This window comes from Rhipicephalus sanguineus, chromosome 11 (assembly GCF_013339695.2).
Source record: "Rhipicephalus sanguineus isolate Rsan-2018 chromosome 11, BIME_Rsan_1.4, whole genome shotgun sequence".
In the NCBI taxonomy this organism is placed as follows: domain Eukaryota; kingdom Metazoa; phylum Arthropoda; class Arachnida; order Ixodida; family Ixodidae; genus Rhipicephalus; species Rhipicephalus sanguineus.
The window spans coordinates 82482334-82506914 of NC_051186.1; the positions used below are offsets into that span (position 1 = coordinate 82482334).

A 24581-nucleotide genomic window follows, 5' to 3' on the forward strand; every position below is an offset into this window, starting at 1 on the left:
GTTCGGTGAGCAGCCCGACGAGTTACAAGTGTGCAGCGACAACAATTCAACGAAGAGGATTACTTGCACCGTTTCAACAACAATCATGAGCCTACCGCACATGCGGAAAGAGGCAGCTCGCAAACGTACAGACGCAAATAGAAGGAAGAGGACATCCGACCGGCGCAGGCAAAAAAAAAAAAAAAAGAAAGCCAGAGCAACCAGAGGCGAAATGGCAACCGGCGCCTCTGTCGTACTTTGTGGTTGTAGTGATATTTTTTGTTGCGACGGCGGCTATTTGGAGTTCATTGAAAAAGCACAGAAAAGAAAAACGAAACACAATAGTAATCTCAACTTTGATGCAACGCCGTTATTACTTCTAGCGTTACATTTATCCAATCATAGGCCAGCGCCCATCTTCGTCATTTCCGCCCGCAATAGTTCTGGCAAGCGCCACTACGTGCTGATGCGGTCAGCAGCGATGTAGCGACTTCAACGCGTGATTAAAATACTAAATAATTTGATATCGGTGCTTAAACTTATGCTAAAATTATCCCCAGCCATCAGTCTACGCAACCCGCAAGTGAAAAATGGGGGGTTGAATAGTGTTGGAGGGCCCCTTTAATCACGGTACTACTGACTTCACCAAAGTGATCGTGTGTAGCAAAATATTTCAACAAGAAGTGATATAAAGAAACTTTAGGCAACAAGAATGTTTAAATTACCATTAGCTCAGTGTTTGTGGTCTTCCTTGCCAATAGTGCACAGAAACGGCAAAAGTAAATCATGCCTCCAAATGGGGACGCCGTGTTGCCGAGGGTTAAAACTGAATGAAGTAGAAAACTATGTGCAGTCCAATTACTCACTTCGTCTAGTCTCTGTTCACTGGTTTGCTCATTGTCAATCTCTTGAGAAGTCGTAAAGGTGAACAAATACTGTTCATGACTTGTGTTATCAACACTGATGTCGGTCACTCGTCGACTAGGCCGTGCACTCAAACACCACGCATGTGCTGGCACATGCGTGGTCATGACCACAACAAGACCTTTGACTTATAAGAGTTGATTACCAACAGTTTAATAGAACAGCCAGTAGAAGTATGCATATTTTTATAATCGCCGAAGGCAGTAGTGAAAACCTGAACAGTTGGTGTAATCTAAATTTTTGGGACACGCAGTGCAAATTTAGGACAACGAATCTGCCGAAAACCAACTTCAAGGTACAACTCTCAAAATCAGGATATGCCCAATGCCATTTCTGTATTCGACACATGAAAGATTTGTTGTTGGGGGGGTTTCATTAGCTGCACGCTTGCTGTCATCACGATAATGCATGAATGTGTGAGTTTTGTGGCATGCATACTTCACTACTGCGCATAAGTTTTTCTACAAGGTTCACAGCTTTCCATCCAATTCATCTTTCTATTTCTCCATCACATCTTTGTACTTTTTGTTTAGTAACTGTGTTTTAGTAACTGGCCTCAACGATTTACTTCTAAAGGGTCACAGATTCTCTCATTAAGGCCCTTCCAAATGTTGCAACTGATTCTATGTGTTGACTTTGAAGAAACAAAGCAACATTTTCGATTACATTGGAAAACTATGTATTTTAACATTTCGTAGGCGTATTCTTGCACGTCCACTTGATACAAAACTTTAGCCTGTAACACATGCACCCACCATGACAGCTATGTTCGTTAAAAGTGAGAGACATCCGCATTGCAGGACAGCCATTTCTCTGGTTTAATTACATTTAATTAGTAAGTACTCTATTACATGGAGCAGCACAGCTCTGACAACATTACTCTAGAGCACACTGGACTGGGCGAGCGAAAGAGAGATAGAAAGAGGCGGGATCAGGGATGATAGGAGGACTCAAAGAAGACACCAAAACACATAACAGGCAAGTCTGCATGAAGCATAAGGTACAGAGCCATACCTAAAAATAAAAAAAGTAAAGTACAGCCTCAATGGCGTGAACATCAAATTGTAGTAGTCAAGCCAATGGGATATTACTAGGCTTGTGCGAATATTCGAACGAATATTACAGTATTCGAATTCGCTTCAAAACAAGTTTAAGTTTTCTAAATTTCGAAGTATTCGAAATGAATGAATAGACATGAATATATAAACCACATGTAACCTCCTGTAAAGGTGGCTTCACTGCAGTGAAGGGGTGCTGTGCCGTGAAGACGCCTTTCCAAAAAAACCCGCACTGCCTCGAAGCCCACTTTAAGGTTAAATGAACATAGTACCCTCACATGGATTCATCTTTTTAAGTTTAAAAGCTTGTTATACCAGCTTATATGCTCTAAGCAAAGTATTTTAAAACGCAACGTATTTTACAGGTTACGAGTGGCATTCTACCGAAAGTCAAATCCTGCTATTATTCAAAGTTGCTTCCACTTCCCTTTGAACCAAAAAGAATAACATTTGCACATGCCTTGTTTCAACTTTAAAAAAATATTGTGCAGGTTAGTTGAGTCATGACAAATATGCTCATTTTTCTTTATAATATGTCATATATACTATTCGAACTCAATACGAAAGTATTCGACCTAATCACTATTCGCTTCGAGCCTAAAATTTACTATTCGCACAAGCCTAGATATTACTGTAGTGCCACGGTTCCGCTCTTTGCTCCCTGTTTATACTTGCAGCACAATTTTCACTCGCACTGGCTTGACCATCTGAATAAGGTTAAAACTACTGCAGGCTCACAATAATTTGTTCCCAGAACAGTAAAGGACTGGAATCATTAGCCTACATTCATAACATACAGACATAGTTAATCCCAGTGCTTTAAGAATGCTGTATCTAACCTGCTCTAAGAATACTACCCTATTATTAGTTGTCTGCACTCTACTTGGAATGCATAATCACTGTATTTTACTTGAATGTATAACTTTTCCATATATGCTCCTTTTCTTTTTGTTCTCTTCTGCAATGTATGCCCCTCCCCTCTACAATGTGTTTTTATACCCCGAGGGTACAAAAAACAAGTCATGCAATATCTGGCTTTGTGGTAAGTAGGTTGCAGTTGTCGATTGTTTAGGACCTCTTTATTGAATCAAGAAAGTGGTACGTTTAGCTGGCTGTACTTGTAAAAACTATACAAATACAGCAAAGGTATTGAAGGACACTGGCCATGTACAGACAAAGTTCAGTATTCTCCTGATACATTGACGTCAATTGTTACACTTTCTGAAATACTCCACATTTTACAAAAACCTGTAATGAAGAGTGTTTGGTTACAATGTCAGACACAGAATTGCCAAAATTGTTAACCGAGGTCAGAGTGCTGAAAAAAAGCTAAAAACCACTTTTAGAAAGACGCGTAATCTCAACACATAATTAAAGGGCCCAGAAATGGTTTTGACTGTTTCTTAGAAGGGCATTGAGCCAGTAGCACATAGAAAATTCGGATCCTAACAGAGCACTTTAAGCGCTCTGCAGTGAATGCGTAAATATGAGGTTTTGAAGAAACACAGATTGTAGCCTCTGCGATTGACATAGCTTTGGCAGAAAATTGCGGAATGTAAATGTTATCAGCTCATTCAGCTGTATAAAAAGAATTAATTGCTGCAGGGAGGCCGAAGATTCCAAGTAAGGTCACTGACAAGAGTTTGTCATACAAGGAAGCACTATCTGTACTAAGGCGTTTAATGTACACATCAAGGAGTTAGGCTGCCAAGCAGCTTTAACAGCAAACCACTACATTATTCAGTAGAGCTCGCATATCTTACTAATGCTTTTATACTATGTATGAGATGATAAAGATACTTTGTTGTTGCCTTTACTTTCTATATGGCAAAAAATATTAAGTACATTCTTAATTTATGTGAGAATCACTATAAAGCTGGAGATATATGTTTCACAATCTGCCTGCTCTGGGCACATCTCGCACTGAGCCAGCAAAAAGAATAACATCTGAGTTGCAGCTTTTAATGATGAACATGAAGGGGCGGTCAACAACAAAAGGAATTGCACCACTATTACTAATGCATTTCTTCTTTTTCTTTTTGACTATTGCCGTTACAGCTGCTGCTTCCGTACCTTCCTCTTTCACTTCTACAAAAGCCTTGTGGAAAGCAGCCGAGACCACAAGGTCTTTCCCCCGCTCATTCCAGACAAGTCAGCCTTGTGCGAGAACAAGTCCTGAACACCCATTGACTGAAGCACAGTCTTTATGTTCACACTCAGTTCAACCTTAAACCGTGGAAGAATAAGTTCAACGTCAGCTGTCTCGAGTCCCGTAAAAATGTTTGATAACTTTGCTGCCGCCAGTGTTGCCTCAAGATGAGGAAGGCCGTCCACTTCATGGGGGAGGAGTATCACCATGGACGTCCAGCCACCTTTGTACGGGATTTCGACGGCAGCGGCTTTCAAGTCTCCACATTCTAGGTTGACCTTGAACTCTGCCTGCATGTACATCACTGTGAACTTTCCTTGCCGCTTCTTTCGACACATGGAACTCCTTCACAGTTGTTGCTTCAGGGCTGAACTGCTTGTCCCACAGACCTTTGAAGTAAATGGCATTAACTAAAATGAGCACACAGTCGGAATCCACTTCACCGAACGGAAGAAGTTCGCTAATCTTCGACTTGGTAACTTCTTCTACCCAAGCGTTGATGAAAAGCCTGACCGCCTCAGCCTCGTTCTTGAAGTCGACAGGCACTACGACTTGTATTATAAAACTTTTGCAGCGTGGCGAGGTACTCATTGAGGATGTCGTAAGATTTTTCTGCATACAAGCGATTAGCGACATCCAGTGCCACATCTGGCGCATAAGTTGAGATGTTAGCGAGGAATTCAGAGAACAGCGAGTGGATGGTGTTGCCTTGGACGTGCAGGACATTTGCAATCTCATCAGCTGTGCGGTGCTTGGCTCCCGTGAGTGTCATTGACAGTGCTGCTGCAATGCTGAATGGGGAGAAGACTATGTTCTTCATACCATCACTGTCCAAAAGTATATGCTTGTACAGGTCAACGGTGAAAGCTGAGATAGACGCGCTCAATTCCAAAGACATCGTTGATGCCGTAGTATCCGGATGAGCCCCTGTAATGTAAACACGGAAACACATAAGCAATTGTGAGGTAGAATAATGACTGCATTGCAGATGACCATTCAGACTTAAGACACGTACTTTGTAAATGTGTTAAGCTTGCATTCTTGTGTAGTCAGTTGCTCAAAATATGGTGGAACTGTTCATCATTTGAACAACAGTTCACTGTTAGACATTTTTGGAATGAGTGACGAGCAGTGGTAAAACAAGGAATGTCTCTGGAGCCAATGTTTCAAGAAAGGGATGTGCCTTGCATTTCTCTCCTGTATGTTTTTACATCATGTAGAAGCGTGCGGTATCTGTGTGGATTGCTGGTGGAGAAATGTCGCAGATTCACTTGTAAGGCGAAGGACTGATACTGACATAGCAACGTATGTTACTTAACAAAACAAAGTAGCATTCATTGTTTTATTGACCTTTTATATTGCAGTAAGCATTTTAAATTGCTAAGTATGGTGTCATGCTCACACAGGGAAACACGGAACAGCACTTACTGTGAAGGCGCTTGCCGTCACAATGCTGGCAGGATAGAGCGTAGTACTTGAGGAATGTGGCAACAGTACAAAGAACCAGGGACGTAGCCAGAAATTTTTTTCTAGGGGGGTACAACCACCCTTTATGTATGTTTGTGCATGTATCCACACACAAGCAAAATGGAAAAACTGGAAAGGGGGGGAGGTCTTGGAACCCCCTCTCTGGCTATGGCAGTGCAAGGAACAGGACAAAGAGACAATTCTTCCAAGCATGCAACAAGCTGCCCAAGTTAACATTACAGAGCTCTGGCAGAGGAGATGAATTGTTTGTTCTGAGCTCTTGCGTTCATATTCCGCTAGAACAAGAATATGATTTCCAGCATTAAGTGTGTGGGATACTAAAAGTGCACATGATGTAAACAGTGCAAAATTTGGCATACGATAAGAAAAGGCACGGCTCAGACAAGCATTGCTAGTCTGACCAGTTGGAAAACCAGCTAGCTTGTTTCAACATCGTAATGCACAAGCTAACAGCGGTCTTGTCCGGCGCCTTTGTGGCAAATGTAGATTATTAGCGCGAGAGGGCCGTGTGCACCTAGTCACACAACAAAGAGCGTTAAATGAAAAGTCGGAGAGGTGGAAAGGATTTACTGGACGGTGGCTATGGAGAAAAAACTGGCTCTGAGTAACTACCAAAAGGGCAAAAATTAAATGAGGAGGGAGGCATTTTATGAGAATTCAAGGGGAAGTGCTCTACTGTTTGAAGCGAGGTCGGGTTGCCTTAGCACAGTTATAAAGCGAGATTCAGTAAAGAAGAAGAACAGTGCACATGCTGTGGGGAAGATAAGGAAACGATCGAGCATGTTCTGATTAATGGGGAGATATCCACCCAGCTGTACGTTTGAGCAAGAGCCTACATGAAGCCTTGAGTCTTCGGGACAATGGAAAGCTGAGCAAGCCCGCAGTAGAAATAAGATATGGCTAGAGTATTGGTGGCAAAAAACTAGAGAGAAAGGAAAAGAAAACTAGTGGGAAAAGTAAGGACTGCCGTAAGGGGCAGAGAACTGGGCTGAATCTAGTTTTGTATTTCTCTGTAGTAAGATTGATTTGATCGTAGTAGACAGGGCACTACGCCAACAAAAAAAAAGTGGGGGGGGGGGGGGGGGAGAAAAAAATTCTTTCTCCTTTTTTGTCGAGCCTGGTGGCACACATATGTCACTGCCCCGTTATAAAGGGGACGCTCATAGCATCCGTCTATCCATCCACACACATGAAGAAATATGGCCAACCTCGACAAGCGAATGATCTCGTCAGCTGGCGCTAAATATGTTATTCAAGTCGGAACACCAACACGCTTGCATACGGCAATGCCATTCCCTTCTCTTTTCCCGTGCAACACGTGGCCACTGAGATACGATGTACTGGATGACCACGATTGGTTGATCTATGAGAGATGCGATGCGGAAGGCAGCCAATGGCGGTCGAGAAATTCACTCCTGATCAGGGCCAACGCCACCTAGAAAAATAACAGGCCTGCTCACTACTCCGGGCATAGCCCGACATCACTCATTTATGACCCTCATCTCCTGCTGAGTAGACGTGCGCATGCATGCTCACGCCGTTCGAAAGAGCAGGATTGCTAAGCCTGATGAAGCCTGTCATGGTGTGCTGGTGTCTCTTTTGGAGACTGCATCACTGCATGAAAAATACCGTGTTCTTCTACGTCTGTGAAGTGCTGCATGGTGATGTGATGTGCTTCGTTCTCTGAATGTTGGCGTAGTGTACACCTGCAAGCTCTCCCAATGGGGCAGTGCTGCGGGCCCAACTGTCGGCAACATTGACAATGTACCGAAGGTCTGAGTGTTTTAATTCTCAAAGGACGACCAAAAAGCGGAGTGAGAGCGTGCTGTTCATCGGGATGACATTGATATGCATTCTCTCCATGATTCGAAGGTATGTGTATGTCTGTACTACTTGCTTTTGAGTTGTTTTAAAAGCAGTACCTCTAACACGTTTGGTTCTTGCTATAAAATAATGATGTCATGTGCGCATCTGACTTGTTAGCGTAAGCCTTGACATTATACACCTTTAGCTGAGCATTGCCGACGCTCACCCCTGCGATGATGTAGCGTCCCGAGACAGTGCTGGGAACTGCTTAGATTTCGCGTTTTTGACGAGCGTGTCTTGCCGAGACGCTGTTAGCGTAAGCCTTGACATTAGACACCTTTAGCTGAGCGTCGCCGACGCTCACCCCTGCGATGATGTAGCGTCCCGAGACAGTGCTGGGAACTGCATAGATTTCGCGTTTTTGACGAGTGTGTCTTGCCGAGATGCGGTCAGCTTGGTTGCAAACGACGGCGAAACGAAGTAGACGCACCTTCATTCCACTCAACTGACTTCACAAGCGGAGCGAGAGATGCGTTTTACGTTCCGCTGCTCGTACCCGGAACACATCTAGATGAAGCAATAAACACGCGTGGCAGTATATTCTCAGAACAGGTGTATTTCCTTGAGGGGCGGTAAACATTACACTATTAGCGCATGGAACCGCGGGCTGCTTTTAACACCTCCGATTACTTGGTTGAGAAAAGTTATGGAGTGCCGGTGCGTGCCGTTGTGCATTTGTTTAGTACATAGTATCTCTTACCACTGCTCCGACCACCTTTTTGCGGTATTATAATTATGCGCCAGTCTCGCCAGCACCTTCGCCTAATTTGTTTCCTTGAAATGTGTAGTGCTGCAAGTCAGCTGAATTGGGATGCCTGTAGACACGTTGTAGATTTTCTTGTTTTGTAACTGAGCAAAAAGGGGCATGTGGAGCAGAAAGCTTGCGATAAACCGCTTTTTTAAGTTGTTTTCAGGTGGTGTGAGCTCCATTTCAAGCCGGAATATTTAAGGACGACTACCAAGTACACCGATCCATGAACCGGCAGGACTGTAGAAGCCCCGTGGAGGCTCCTTGGCTTACACTGGACGCAGTGCCGACAAGTTTTCCCAATTTAGCAAAGGGAGTGTCTAGCGTTACGTCTAGACGTAACGGTACGAGCCGTTGCAGTTACGTCTGGATGTAAGAATAACGAGTCTTAAAAGTTACGTCCAGCGTGGCAAAGCCAATACGGGAGTGTCTAGCGTTACGTCTAGACGTAACGGTACGAGCAGTTGCAGTTACGTCTGGACGTAAGAATAACGAGTCTTAAAAGTTACGTCCAGCGTGGCAATACAAATACAGCCCGTTAGACCTACCGAACCGATTGGCCTCAGTGGCGTAGCGGCTAGCGTGTCGTGCTCGGAACTGCGAGGATGTTGGTTCGAACCTCGCTGCTGCTGCGCTTTTTTTTTTTTTTTGTCTCAGGTGTTGCTGAAGTCTGTTGCCAGAGAAGCGCGACGTGGCTCTTGGGTTACGTACGCCTCCGCCTGCCCCGGGCTAAACAGCGCGTGGCCGCGACAGCGGCCAGTAGCGCGTGACCGTTCCTGCTGCAGGAACAGTTCCTGCTGATCATCTGGACAATGCGTGTGTGTGTAAATAAAGCATAAAATATGAATAAAATTTACCTTACTTATTTCGTCACTTTGTTCGGCCATCAACGTTTGCTCTTATAAATCGGTCACACATTCGATAGCGTACAATCTTTTGTTATTTTTAAGTGGAATAACAAATCGCTTACAGGTCACTCACCAAAGACTATAAAGCGCAATACATTCCTTAAACCAGCGCCAATCTCGACGCAACAGGCAAAATAAAGCTGTTACGCATGTAAAACTCACCGCGAACGCTTTATCTTTTCATGAGACCACGGTGTGGGAGACGATGGTGCCAATGGCTTCAATCTCCCGCGCGTTCGCTCGCTCGGTCAAGACGCATGACGTCACAGTGGCAGTGAGCAGGCCTCAATTTTTTTTTCTAGGTGGCATTGTCAGAGCTCGATCGCGATCGAACTAAGTGTATTAAGTCATTCACGCCTTCGGACCTTCAAATGTCGCAATGTACTAGCACACTTTCGTTGCAAAGCCACCAGTTCCAGTCGCTTCTGTTTGAAAAGCCACTATTTGAACTGATCCAATCGATTGCTTCGACCAGTCGCGACTTACGAGTTGCTGGTGTGAATGAGCACTCGATATTGTTGACACTATTATGTGTCTAAACTTATTGTGAGAAAAAAAGAAAAGGAAATAAAGACTTGCCTGCAGCCGCCGAGGCGGCGTACGTTAATATGAACTTGTTTCACCATCTGCCGGCCGCCGCAGATTAAGCCGTTCCGAAGCAGTTTTTGCCCGTTTTGTAGGCGCGGCGACTCACAGCAGCAGGCCCCCTCACAAACAACTTTGTTACACTCATCGACACAGCACGGAATTTTGCGTGAAGCCAGACTCGCTTTCGCTTGGAAAGAAAAACACGCGCGTGAACCTAGCTAGGTCTCTTCCCCGTGTGGCCACCTGGCCACTAGCTAGTCCCTAACCATCTCTAACAATGAGGCGCGCTTGCCCCTATTTAAATTCCCTAGATAGATGCCTTAGTTACAATCTATCCCTAGACTACTTGTTATGGAAGCGGCATTTCAGTCAACCTAACCATTCCTAACCATTTGAAGCGTAAGTACATTTCCCTGTCATACAATGCAGTCCATGTAGTCATACACTGTGCCACCTCGCAAACAAATCATTCGGAGCAACGTGAGTTTTCATTTGCCGTTTTTGCTGCGCGCCAGACCGCTCACTGCTTTGTAAGTTGTATCCGTGTATTCTAGCTGCGGCGGGGCACGGCGAAGGAGGCATCGTGTAACATCGGACACTCGAAATCAACCCCTCATTATGCATGTTCATGCGCGCGTTTGTATGTGTTCTTGTATATATATTAACATGCAAAATTCAAAAATTACGGGCAGGGGGGGCGGGGGAGGGGCGGGGGTTGTAGGGGGTGCTTCAAGCCCCCATCCAACCTTCCCATCCCCTGGCTTCCAATGATTTCAGACATGATCATTAAGCATAGCCACCCACCGACCGGAAACAATGTAATGCACTTTGGCGATAAGAACATAATGCAAAATATATTTTTTTTATATTTTCAGAGGTGTGCTATCAGCTTTGTCGTGCTTTGTATCGCTGCTGTTGACCAGCACACACATGTGTAGCATGTATTGTAGTTGATTTAATGATGTAGGCATCCTGTATCGGAGGAAAATGTCAAGAATTCATATACATTTCGTTTTCCATATATCTCTTGTGAAACAGAAGAGATGTGGTGCAGGCACTTGTATAATAAGGCTGCAGTGGGGTGGGTGGTACGACTTCATCTTGCAATGCACTGCCAGAAATTGACAAACACTGAGGAAACAAAAGACACACACAGGGTGATGCGCAAACAAACAGAAGACCTTTTTTTGTCGCTTTCCTCCTTTCTTTTTGAAAATTGTACATACAGTCTTTCCAGGCTCAGAATAAGATCAGTTGATGGTTTGCGCATCACCCTGTGTGTGTCTTTCGTTTTCTCGGTCTTTTTCAATTTCTGGCAGCGCGTTAAAAGATGAAGTGCATGTACTTGTTAGTGTTACGCTATGACTTCTTGCTAATATTGCATTGCACCTCCACTCACAAAAGAAATGAGAAAAAGCAAGTTTTCTTTGTCACCTTACAAAGCTTGACAGTGCCAGGCTCATAATCGCAATATTATACGTGTCCAAGGCTAAGCAAAACTCATTTATCTAGTGAATTTTCAGCAAGGCAAATTAAAGGGACACTAAAGAGAAACAATGAATTGGTTTAGATTAATAAAGTGTGCTCGGAGAACTCTTGTGTAGTTTATTTCACCACCATAGGTTTGTTATTAGAGGAGAAAACCAAGTTCAAAGTTTCATTTTTAAATTTCGCGTCGAACTTTGTAATTCGTGATGTAAAAGGTTTGAAAGAGCATTTAACGTATTTTGGCGCCACTGGCTCGACTAAATTTCCACAAACTCGTTATGTCAAGTCTCTGGCACCCTCAGAGGACAATGTAGTTCGATTTAACCGATTAGGAACTATGTAGGCCCAAGCAGGTGCTGTCAAAAATATGTGACGTCACAGCAAATGGTATGGAAATTCCAAGGTGGCGTTGCCACTTGTATTTTCTTTTTGCACGTTTTCTCGCTTATTAAGCGTCTTCTCGCAGCAAGCGTGATGTTTTTGGTATTGTGGAAGACTACTTTACTAATGCGAGAAAAATCGTTTTGCTCTTTAGTGTCCCTTTAAGGCTTGAAGTGGAAAAAGTACTGAAATATCGCTGATATAATTTTAGAAACAATCTTTGCTCAATGAGAAGTTGTTGTTGGGCGAGTTGGTGAGTACTTAACATCGTGGTTTAGCGCTAAAAAAGACAGACACATGTGAGAGACAGGACAGGCGCTTCCTGTCTCACACATGTGTCTGTCTTTTTTAGCGCTAAACCACGATGTTAAATCTTTGCTCAGACACTGTTTATTACCCGAAGCCTGTTTCTTTCGTTTTTTGCAGGGTAGTGTACCACTGTGATAAGTTTATTGAGCAGATACTGGTATAATGTGCGTTTCGTTTTTGCTTACGACACAACGTCTCACAGGGATAGCCAGGCTAATGATTTTTTCTCAGGCGTTGAACTTTGTAACACTCTGCATAGACCACTTCCATAAACTGCTTAATAGTCTTCTCACAACACCTCATGCCCAAAACTTGGTTATCAAGCATCTGTCAAGTGGTCAATATGCGGGCAAGACAATGCAGTTTTTATTCACACACGGAGTATGTGTACGTGTATGTGTGAAGTGTTCAAACCGGGCAGAAATGACTGCCTTGACAAAGACAAGTTTCCTTGTTGATACGTTGGCTTCAGTGGCATGCCTTGATCTGCCATAGTTCATAAGTTAATGTAAGACACGTGCAGTGGTTGCGGATTGAAGCATGATAATTCAGCTAAGTAATGCATGTATTTTCGCTTTCACCATCTTCAGTTTGTGTCATATCGACACAATTTTGACTAGGAACTCATATATGGGAGCCATAATTACCTTTCGTGGCAAGATTCGTTGCGACATGATGCAGAGACCTTGAGCAATCATGTATACCATTCGTTATCCTCGAAGCTTTGATGCCACGTTTCAATCTGTGAGATCTGTACATAGTTTATTTAGCAGTATTGTTGCAGCGATAAAGAGTTCTACCATATTCTGGTAAAGCAGCTGTGCCAGATTGCCAGCTTGACATTTCTATAAAGAGCCTATTGTTGTATAATTCTGAATGATCATCTGCATTTTAACAACTATTTCAACATATAACTGCATATGTATTTCTGTCTGTGCATTGCAGGTGCCATTCCTGCAGGTGCCAGATGTCAGCTATGTCATCAGAGTTGAGTGCAGCACTTTCTGCTTTCACCGTTGACCTCTACAAGCAGGTACTTACAGAGAGTGGTGGAACAAAAAGCATTGTCCTCTCCCCGTTCAGCATAACAGCCGCACTTTCAATGACACTTGCTGGAGCCAGGCAACACACAGCCGACGAGATTGCAGATGTCCTGCACGTAAAAGGCGACACCATCCACTCGCTGTTCTCTGAATTCCTCGCCAACGTCTTGACTTATGCACCAGATGTGGCACTAAATGTCGCTAATCGATTGTATCTAGAAAAATCTTACGACATTCTCGATGAGTTTCGTTGCTACACTGCAGAAGTATTACAATACGACTGTGGTGCCTGTCGATTTCAAGAGTGATGCTGAGGCAGCCAGACTCGCCATCAACGCTTGGGTTGAAGAAGTTACGAAATCGAAGATCCGTGACCTTCTTCCGTTCGGGGGAGTGAATTCGGACAGTGTGCTTGTCTTGATTAATGCCATTTACTTCAAAGGTCTATGGGACAAGCAGTTCAACCCCGAAGCAACAACTCTGGAGGAGTTTCATGTGTCAAAAGAAGCAGCGAAGAAAGTTCACATGATGTACAAGCAGGCAGATTTCAAGGTCAACGTAGAATGTGGAGACTTGAATTCCGCTGCCATCGAAGTCCCATACAAAGGCAGCAAGACTTCCATGGTGATACTCCTTCCTCATGAAGTGGACGGCCTTCCACATCTTGAGGCAAAACTGACGGCATCGAAGTTATCGGACGTTTTTATGGGACTAAGAACGGCTGTCGTTCAACTTAGTCTTCCACGGTTTAAGGTAGAACTGAGCGTGAACATAAAGAATGTGCTTCAGTCAATGGGCATTCAGGACTTGTTTTCGCGCAAGGCAGACCTCTCAGGAATAAGTGGGGAAAAAGACCTTGTAGTCTCGGCTGCCATCCACAAGGCTTTTGTGGAAGTCAATGAGGAAGGTACAGAGGCGGCAGCTGCAACAAAAATGTTGATAAGGAAAAAGAAGTGCGCTATCAGGGCAATTCCTTTTGTTGTTGACCACCCTTTCATGTTTCTCATTAAAAGTCATGATCCAGACATCATTCTCTTTGCTGGCTCAGTTCGTGATGTGTCTATCGCCAGTTAAGGTTGTCATGCATTTATATCCAGACTCAATATTTATTAAACCGAAATTCACACTGTTCTGAATATTCACTATGCAGAAAGAAAGGTGAAGGCAAAGTACTTCATGTTTTAACATAGGTGGAGAGGCAGATTGTGTTTAAGGCACATGCTAAGTTGAGAAGGTGTGATAATTTTCAGTACATACCAGAAACAAGTGCAGATTTGTATAATGTATTTTATTTTGAACTTGTAGATGGCTTTGGAAAATGCAGTCTTGGAATAGTGCCGTGTTTATTTATAGGTTGAATGTCCTGAATGATGACAGCAGTTGCACTATGCCTAAACTTTCTTGTGGCTTTTTCCTTGTCCACTTAGTGTACAATTAGTGACTAATCATTATAGAGTTCCTACAGCATTATTTATACATACATGATCTTTTGATGTGCACTGTAATGAATATGCTAACATGACTTGCTGATATAGCTGCTGTGATAACTTAGTGCCTTGCTGTGCTGTAACTTTCTAGTACTAGTACTTATTAGCTTGATAAACCATGGTCAGTGATCTTGCTTGGAGGTTCGAACTTCCTGCAAAAGCTATCTTTTTTATTTATTTTACTTGCAGCATGTGATGATGTTTATGCAGTTTGTTATCTTTTACTGCAGCTTCAGGAAACTTTTTTGTCAGCTACTGTGTTTTAGTGTGAAGTCAGTGGGGATGATCAGGGCTGTAGGTGAATTGAAGGTTTACGTTTCAGTACAGTTACACTATTGCGGAAAATGTCACTGCTTTAGCCCACAATAACTGCATCCACTGGGTATGAAATGTCAGGGGACGCACCAGAATGGTTGCAGTGATCATTTCTACAGAGTGATAAGATGTAATTTTGACATGTTTTGCAAAAATCGATCTAGATTGTACTTGTTAATCTCTGAAAGATACTTTTCATGCATAAATTTCCAGAGGGTGCAGATGTGTGCAGTGCGTTTAGGACAACATGACTTTTTAAGCAGTTTTTCAGTATTGAAACACATTGAACTATTTGGAAACGTTGCATCTATGATGCAACAAACACTGCTGATGGTGTGATGTCTCACAAAATGTGGTGCTGAAGATATGGTGTTGCCTAGCTGTTTTATTTGGTCTTGAACTACTCATATTTAATTGTTGTTAATTACAAATTGGCAAGAAAGCTTTGTGAAGTGGTGTATCTTAATATGGATGACAGAAAGTGGGGCTACTCACAGTACTTTTTATTTGTTGCATATAACAAAATAGACATTGTGCTAGCTTGCAGATCAACTCTATATTATACACAATACGTTTGTCTGTTGTATCTTTTGCACATAATTGAAGTTGAAGCCTGCTTGTAGCTTTTGATACTACTGATTAAAACAATATCTTCTGTATGATGCTGGGCCCTTATGGCTCCATCAAATTCATCATTAGTAATTACATCAATGCAAAGCGTGCTTTCTTTTCATAATAGTGGAAGGTTACTATTCTTATGCAACTTCCAAAATAACTGTTTGATAACTTCCAAAATAACTGCTGTTTGATGCAAAAAGCAGTGTCAAGTTGCAATACATACTATAAATAAGTGCAGACTTGTCGAATGTTTTGTTTTGAACTCATATGCTATGCAAAATGCAGTTTTTGAATAGTGCCATTTTTATTTAGAGGTTGAAGGTGCTGAATAGTAATCATGGCACTAGCACTATGACGTCATTACTTTTTTCTTGGCTTTTCGTCCATTCAATTAGTGTACCAGTTTGCACCATGACCAATCAATCCAAACTTCTTACTGTTTTATTTATAACGAAATATTCTGAAATTGTTGAGGCTTTTATTGTTGTAAACTTTCCAGCTAGTAAGCATAAAGCTAACGCGAGCCAGCAAATTAAAGTACGATGCTCAATACACGGGCGTTGCTACAAAGATAGGGGGCATTCTAGTGGTCACATTTACATACAACTGTTGATGCAGGGCTAGTCTTTGAAGTGTGTGAACATTTGCTTTGGGCTTATTGCCTAATGCTGTCACTCGCCTTGCCATGTACAAGCTCCAAGCTCTGATATAAAGTTGTTACAACTTAATGTACATGTATGTTCTTGCCAAGGAGGTTAAAAGAAAATTTGCTGGAGTGGAGGAGGCGCCACTCAGCTGAAGCCGCGCGCCGCCATCTTGCCATGCGCCTTAATTCCGCAACGCACGCTGCAGCGTCGCATAGATGTTCCAGCTGTTCTCTGGCGTGGTGGCGTCCGGACGTTGTTGGGTACATCGTGCGTTGCGTACGGCTATATAAATTGAGCGAAAAGGTACTCTGGGATGAAGTTTCAGTAAGCAGAACATTTCGATCTTGACGAAAACTTCTCTGTATGCCGGAGCACATGCTGACAGCTCGCAGTCTGTCTCTAATTTCACGTCTGACGGTCATTCTATTTTCCTAATCGGTTTCTTAAGGACCCAAACGTTCGAAGCACGTCGGGGCAGGCTGTTTGACGGGAGGTGTGGAAGACAAAAGACGGCGATCACATATGTAGAGGCACGTCTCGCCGAATTGATTTGACCGGACTAGGCTGCGACCCGGGAGTTGCCCGACTGGGCTTGACGCATTTGTAAAACACTTGCAAAACCCAGTGATATACATTCTTGTGCTTGTCGATACCACTGGTGCAGAGCGCGGAATGGAAAAGGACGCACCATTTGCTATTCGTTGAAGTTACATAAATAGACGACTTCATAGATTTTGTCATCGGTTGCCCTGTTGCGTTATAAAAGGGTAGCTCGCAACTACGAGGTTAAGTAACGTCATTTGGGCAGTACACAAGGACCTGTTTTTTTCTTACATTCGTGCCTTTTCTTTTGTTATCTATATTTGCTTTACGCAGTGCAGCGAGTAAAACCAGTAGGTCTCAACTGCGCAACGATCGTTCCAGCTGCAAATAAAGCGACCTAACCGAGGCCCCAGGGTACTCCGGCCGTTATATGTGTTCAAACTGAAAAAAAGTTGTAGAAGATGTGAGAGTTGTTTCACTTACACGGCAGCATTACGAAGAAATGCTTCATGTTTCCCAAGGGAAGATAAAATAGCTCAAGATGAAAATTCTGCAACAGAAAAATTGCAGACTGACCAAAAAGAGCGAGGCTCGATCCTCAAGCGATAATAAAGGAGGTCAAGGATCAAAAGCTCATGTCTGAGTAGGGCAGGAGGATGTTCACTGCAGCATTCCCCCATACATACAGCAACCCCTCCACAGGGCACGAAAGACCAGAAAGGCACGTATCCATCCGAGCTGCGGGCGTTTGCGTTAACGCTGCACTTCTATTCTCTATCAGCTTATGAGTATGTACGCTCGAAGTTTAATCTCTCAGCAGAGCGCAGTATACGAGAACGGTATACAGAATTCCATCAAAGGAAATGCTGGCTTCACAGACGAGTCACTGTCTCGAAAAAGCTAGCCCAATGCCGCACAAAAACTTTGTACTGTACTTCGATTGTTGATGACAAATGAGGAAACATGTTGAGATTATGGGCGACTAAGTTGTTAGATATGTGTACTTTGGGACTGGAATGCGTGATGACAGACTGAATGCATGTGTATATGTTCGTTGGCTTAAACTCGAGACCTAGGATGCCACTTGGGCGTTTTTAATTGATTCATTGACAGGATAAGAGAGAGCCGAGCCAACGAAATAGCATCGGAAAGATATATATATATATATATATATATATATATATATATATATTGAAATAGTGTCGACTGCAAGCTGAGTGCCCATATTTGAAGCACGTCCATACAAAGCCAAAGCTATTGGTTTTGGAGGTTTTGAGCTTGTCTTGCGAAAAGAAATGGCTTTCAAGCATTGATGAGCATATCCTTAGTGTGGTGCTTTGGACACCAACATTTATATTCTGCTCAAATAAAGTGGCCGAACTCCACATATGAATAAGACTCCGTCACACGACGAATTAAATAAACAGGAAAATGAGTGCCGAGAAATGAGGTGTGCTCTTACGAGGATGATTATTTTTAAAAACCAGTAATACAGACTAACCAGTAATACAACTGACTGCATTCTTATCTGCCATATGGCTTCTTATTCTTGACAACTTCTCCCTTAATCCTCGCCAAACCACGGCGGAGAGGCGCGGCGGGCGCGCTTTGGCTCCCGTTTCTTGCCTATGGCAAGATGGCCGCAAGATGGCCGCAAGATGGCAAGATGGCTTCACTGCGGCCCATTGGTAAGTATAGGCGGCCTCCACCCCAGCAAGTTTTATTTAAACATCCTTGGTTCTTGCTGTCATATTTGTAGGCGATATGGTACATCTCACACTTTGATGGCGCACTAGCCAGTCTGCATGAGCAGAATCTCTGCACTGGCAAAATACCTTGCATATGACAAAAGTTTGTGCGTGTTTTCACAAAATAATGTATGTAAGGTGAAGTGTCGGCACACTGATGCCTTACATAAACAGTTATGTATAAAGCTTATACGCAGGCACCACTGCTCCCAAGACTTTCAAGGAAGGAAGGTGATGGCCTTGCGGCTTGTCTACCTTGTCATGCGCAGTTTATTGACTAACACGTACTGCGGCTCTTCATAGGGCTACAGCAGGAGTGGCGGAATACAAAAGAACATGGAACACTCAATGGCAATAGTAAACTTTCCTTTTGTCAAATGAAGGTTTTACCGGACAGAGTGTTCCAGGATTCAATAGTCCTGGATAAAAATTGTACTTGAAAGTGTTAGTGCATCTGAAAAAGACCGATAAGTGTAGCTCATTGCTGCGCCTTGTGACTAAGGGCTTTGCATGCGAGAGATATATATTAGAGGCCCTCGTCTTTTTTATGTGTACTGTGTCTAAATTTTTGGGCTGAGCAGATTAACATTGGAGCTGTTTAAGCCAGGCGTAAGGTGTGATCCGTGGCTGGAAAAACCTCGCCTAGCGATGGCGTCACTTAGCGTCGCCATGGCAACCCAGAGCTACTCGTGTCGCCGCGCCAGAAGCGCGGGAAACGCATGGCTATGCTCGCTTGAGCTCGGGTAAACGCTTAATACTGATCGATATATATAGTCTATAACCAATCAATACTGATCGATAACCAATCAATACACGATAATTTATGGAAATGCCACCAAACGCATGACTGCTCGCTTGAGCTGGGATACACGTTCAAAACCGATCGATGGCCAATCGATACGCAATCACTATACTGATCGATAACTAATAAATACCTAATAATTCATAGAAAATGATGCAGGGATATATGCGCGCTTGGGCTTGGATGCACGTGTAATACCGATCGATTGGCTGTGATAGTACTGACAGCCGATCAGTACTCGTCAACATATACTGTTCGATAACCATCCATACCCAATATAGTTCATAGAAAATGCCGCGGCTTGCATGGCTCCTCTCGTTTGAGCTTGGATGCACGTGTAATACCGATCGATAGCCAATCGATAACCAGTCACTACTTATCGATAACTAACCGATACTGATTACGACCTCGACGAAACCAGATGAGCATTACTTGGCCGATTTGGACTTCATCGGCCCAACTCATACCGATCGATAACCGATCAATACCGCTCGCAAAACTAATGGAACACGATATCAACGACATAGAGCAGGATATTAACTCTATGACCAACGAAGCGATACCAACGAAGGGCTGGGAAAGGGAAGTGAGGTTGGGAAGGAGGGAAAGGAGGAGGAGGACGCCACCAGCTCCGCTGTTATTGGCGGCGAGATCGAGCAGAGTCGGTACCTAGCGGCGAGCGAACTAAACCCCGCGGTTTGGATGTCTCCTTGCGTCGTCTGCTAGCCACACCGTGTTCGCATGTGTGCGTACGTCATGCGCGTCCTCAGATTACAGCTTATTCCGTTGTGCTAGCACAGTATCAAATGCTTGTACGTATGCCTACACGATATACATAAGCATTTCGCCTTACGAGACTTGTATGCACTCTTATAAGTCAGTACACGCCCGTGTCGGTACGGCGCTAGGTCTAACCATCGTACCGTCCATTCGCCAAAATCATTTCAATGTGGGTACCGCTTTCTCGTTCAAGCACGTCACTCGGCGTCGTCCTAAACGAAAAACAAGTACTAAATGTCGAGGTGTGAATGCAGAATTTTAGTGACACCATCTCGTGATGTGTTGGCGATTTGGAAATCCTTGTGATACCGCAAAGCATGAACTAGCGTCTGCAGAGGATGGTAGGTAAAAAAGGCCTGAAGCCACGCATTTCTACAGCAATACGCGTATTCATGCAAACGGAAAAGCAGAGTGCACAAAGTTCTACTTCATCTAATTACGCAGAAATACAGGTTCTCTTTCTTTGTAGCCGCTAGAGCAAAAAGTAAATACTTCAATGGCTCAGTCGTGCAACACAGTTTATATTGTGGTATAGGCAAAACACAATTTAAACACGTGCAAATAAAGCAAGAAAAAACATCGAGCACAGGGCAAAACACGAATGTGACTGAAGGCCAGTACCCCATTGATTGGCAGATTGCACCTCTCTCACAATTAATATGTACGTTAGGGCGGTTGCGTGCATTGATGTGGCAATGGAGGGCACATACATCACCATTAGGCTGCAGTCAACGCGCTTTACTCGCCAACAATCGACTCAAACCGCATACGGCGAAGTGCCGCTGCGTACATTTGTATACGCACCGCCGACCGCCTATCCACACAAACGCGGCGACGGTGCTGCCACCTATAGCCTGATCTCGCGGCGAATAGTCGAAGCATACGTATATATGTGAATCAAAAAAAGGTTTAAAATAGACGAACAACAATCGTAAATGTGACAAAACAATATAAAACACCTACAAGCACCAACCCTTTATACTAGTCGGCGACTTCAACTTACACATTATGGGCCTTAGGACTAAGCTTTGTCATGGACGTTTTATGTCACTTTATGTCACTCAATTTACATTATATGGGGCAACGCTCGGGTAACATATGTGGGACACACACAAAAAAAGGTTGAACAGTAGACTAATATCAATCATAATTGTGAGAGAACAATATAAAACTCGTACAAGCACAAACCCTTTATACTAGTCGGCGACTACAACGTAGACATATGGACCTTAGGACCTTGCTTCGCCCGCTCGTCATCATTCACTTCGTGGAGGTGCCTTCCATACCACACATTCTCTTTCTGCCACAAAATAAAAAGGTCAAAACACCATAAAAATACCGACATTAAGCGCTCATCAATTAAGCGTATCTCTTTTTGTGTCTATTTATTCCTACCTTTTTCTCTCTCTGTCTATTTCTTTCTCTGTCTTTCTTCCCTTTCTTTCTGTCCATTCTGTCTCGTTCTCTTTCTTTCTTACTTCCGTTCTATGTGCCGCGGCGGCTGCATATTCGATGGAGGCGGAAATGTTTGAGGCCCGTGTACTTAGATTTAGGTGCACGTTAAAGATCCCCAGGTGGTCGAAATTTCCGGAGCCTCTCATAATCATACCGTTGTTTTGGGAGGTTAAACCCCAGATATTATTATTATATTGCTTTCTATGTTTCTTTCTTTCTCTCTCTGCACTCGCTTTCTCGTTTATAAGAGATACTGCATCCTACGCCGGGCAAATCGGCGCACGTCTTCTGGGAGTGAGGCAGATGATGAAGGAGAGGACCAATAGGAAGAAGAGGACGTAGATTTTAGGTCCGTTTCTCCGTTTCATTGTTTATATGATTTTCTATTTCTATTCTTTTTTTTATTTTACTTCCTTCCTCTTAAATAGAAAAAATATGCGCTTTACTTTAACCATTATATTTTAAAAACTATCCGGTTCTTGGCCAATCCCCCAGCGTGGGTGTGTGCCAAAGTTATAGGATCTACTCTACTCTACTCTACTTTGTATACCTCCTTCTATCGCTGTCTTTATATCTTTTTCTGTCTTTCTTGATTTCTTTCTCTCTATTTCTCTCTATCTCGTTCTCTGTCCCTCTCTCCCTCGTTTTCTCCCCATCAGAATTATTGTATCCCACGCTGGACAAATCGGAACACGTGCTCTTGAAGCGAAGCAGTAGATGACCAAGAGGAAGAAGATGACGAAGAGAACGCGTACCAGTTCATGATTATGATCGTTTTTGTTCGCTACTAACATACTGTCTCCGAACATAAACAGCTCCGCACCTAAAATGCGAAGCTCTAGATGTTTGTGTTGTTTGATTTACTTGCATACGTGGTCACTTCTGACCGATTATCAGCGGTGACCGTTGCCTTTAAGATATTTTAATTTGGATTTAAAGTAAGCTTGAATGGTCATTCGAGTTGGCAGCACCTCGCGACATCGCCATTTATACGACGCGGATAGGGGTCCCATTGGTACGTTGAGCGAGTAAAGAGAGAATACAACTTTCACAGAATTGTTGTTAATTAATTGTTGGGGCTTTATCGCCCAAAACCACGATATAATTATGAGAGACGCCTTAGCGGAGGGCTCCAGAAATTTCGACCACCTAGGGTTCTTTAATGCACACCTAAATCTAAGTACACGGGCCTCAAGTATTTCCGCTTCCATCGAAAATGCGGCCGCCGCGGCTGGGATTCGATCCCGTGACCTGCGGGTCAGCAATCGAGCACCATAACCACTAGACCACCGTGGCGGGTGGACCTTTCCACAGAGCCTCCCTGGGCGTGACCCCCTAAAAACGCACTGCCTTTGTACTTCCGCTCCACAGACTCGAAAGAAGGTGTTTCTTTTCTCCTGTGAAAGGTCTGTAGACATTTTCGGCGGAGAATGGCAGCACCTCCTTTCTGGGCTCTGGCACGGGAGTAAAAAGGCGGACGCACGCTGACGTACCCGCCTCGGAAGTGCATTTTTCGGGGAGAGGGGGAGGGGGGTCGCCATAAGGGGATTTTTATTTCTATATTTGAATTACTTGCGTCTTACCTGTAGTAGACGCAGTTCTCTTACAGTTTAGAGGGGTAATGAACCACTCTTCCAAGTACTCATCGAATGTCCTCTGTGTCGGAGTTTATATTGCCTCATGAATCGATTGCCGCAAATACTTATCGAATCCGTCAAGAATGAGAGGAGTTACAGAGGTTTCTCGCGCGCTTGAACGCTTTCTACCTTCTCTCGTCACGACGAGTGCGCTGGAAGCTACACAGGGAGGGAGGACACGATGGAAAGAAGTTACTTCAGCACGCGTCATAACGTTGAGCGAGCGTGATGAAACGTGATCGTTCTCTCCCGTTGAGATTCCTGCGGCCGAGCGTTGTGATTCCTGCGGCCGATGCCTGAAGACCGAGCAAAGCCAGGCGGTCGTCGTCCGGCGTCTGCGAAGAACATGCCAGAAGGCACAGGCGAGGACAGAGGAGTAAAATATGGCCTGCACTGAGGTCACACTGAAACCGCCGCGCTAAAGTACGAACATGGTGGTGCGCGAAGTTTGCGATGTCACGTTAATGCTATCAGTACATCGCATGCGTGTTCTTTCGTTATTCATGCACGGCGGCCAAAAACTTTCCAGTCTCGTCGTTAGCACAGTCAAGCAGGTTGATCGCTCCCTTTTAGGGGCGATGCTCCTTAAGGCGGCACCCGTTCGTCCCTCGTAGTTGTCGTAGTCGTAGTGCGTAACCAGTCGTAACGCTAGTACCAGATCTTGACCTCCAAGGTGGTGCCGGTGGGATATTTTTCCTGTACATTGTTGAACAATAAAAAATTCGCAGCGTGCGCGTTAACTAAAAGCCGAATTCTTCTGTCTCTCATTCCCCATCAGCAGCCATTGGCATGTCTCAGTAGGAAACGTTAGTAGAAGTAGAAGTGTAAGTGTTAGCTAAAAGCCGACTTCTTCTGTCTCTCATTCCCATTAGCAGCCATTGTTTACCTCCAAGGTAGTGCCTGGTGAGATTTCTCCTGTGCGTGATTAAACAATAAAAACATTGTTCAAAACGCCGTTGATTGATGAAATAAACCAACGAAAGACGCCAGATGTTTTCTAAAACCAAACGAAGAACGCCAGATGTTTCTAAAGCAAAACGAAAAGACGCCAGCTGGCTTACGAAGACGCCAGATTTTTTCTAAAGCAATGTTTTCTAAACAATGAAAATTCACAGCGTACATGAAAATTAAAGTGAGCTGCAAGTCGTCATAACTCATCGAACCTTTAGTATAAACGCGCACGATCTCACGTCGGTGATGATGTACTGGGCAGAATTCACGGAAGATTCACGGTTTACCGATGAACCTCCGCAGCTTCGCCCACTCACATCATTCACTCCGTGGATATGCTGTGATTTTTATGCTGCCTTGAGGTCATCAAAGCCGCTATGTCGGAGTACCAATACGTCAAGAAGCTGCGGTCATGACGTCGCGTGCAAGCTATCACAGTGGGGCGAGAGGGGCCCTCGACCACATAATCTGGGGGGAGAGGGGAGAAAGAAAGGAGGGATGTTAACCAGTCAAGAAGGACCGGTATGCTACCCTACATTGGTAGAGTGCGATAGCTTCCCAGGGGCTAAAGCAAATATAAGTTATAGAGAGGTCTGGGAAGCCCTGCTACGGAGCGAGGACCTTGATTCACAGCATAATAATAATAATAATATCTGGGGTTTAACGTCC

At 43.9% G+C, this 24581-nt stretch overlaps 2 pseudogenes; one reads left to right on the plus strand and one right to left on the minus strand.

Annotated features, from left to right (window-relative positions):
- Positions 1–1725: 1725 nt before the first annotated feature.
- LOC119374109 (leukocyte elastase inhibitor A-like) lies at positions 1726–5477 on the minus strand (annotated as a pseudogene).
- Positions 5478–12842: 7365 nt separating this feature from the next.
- On the plus strand, positions 12843–16089 carry LOC119374110 (leukocyte elastase inhibitor-like; annotated as a pseudogene).
- The last annotated feature ends 8492 nt before the right edge of the window (positions 16090–24581 follow it).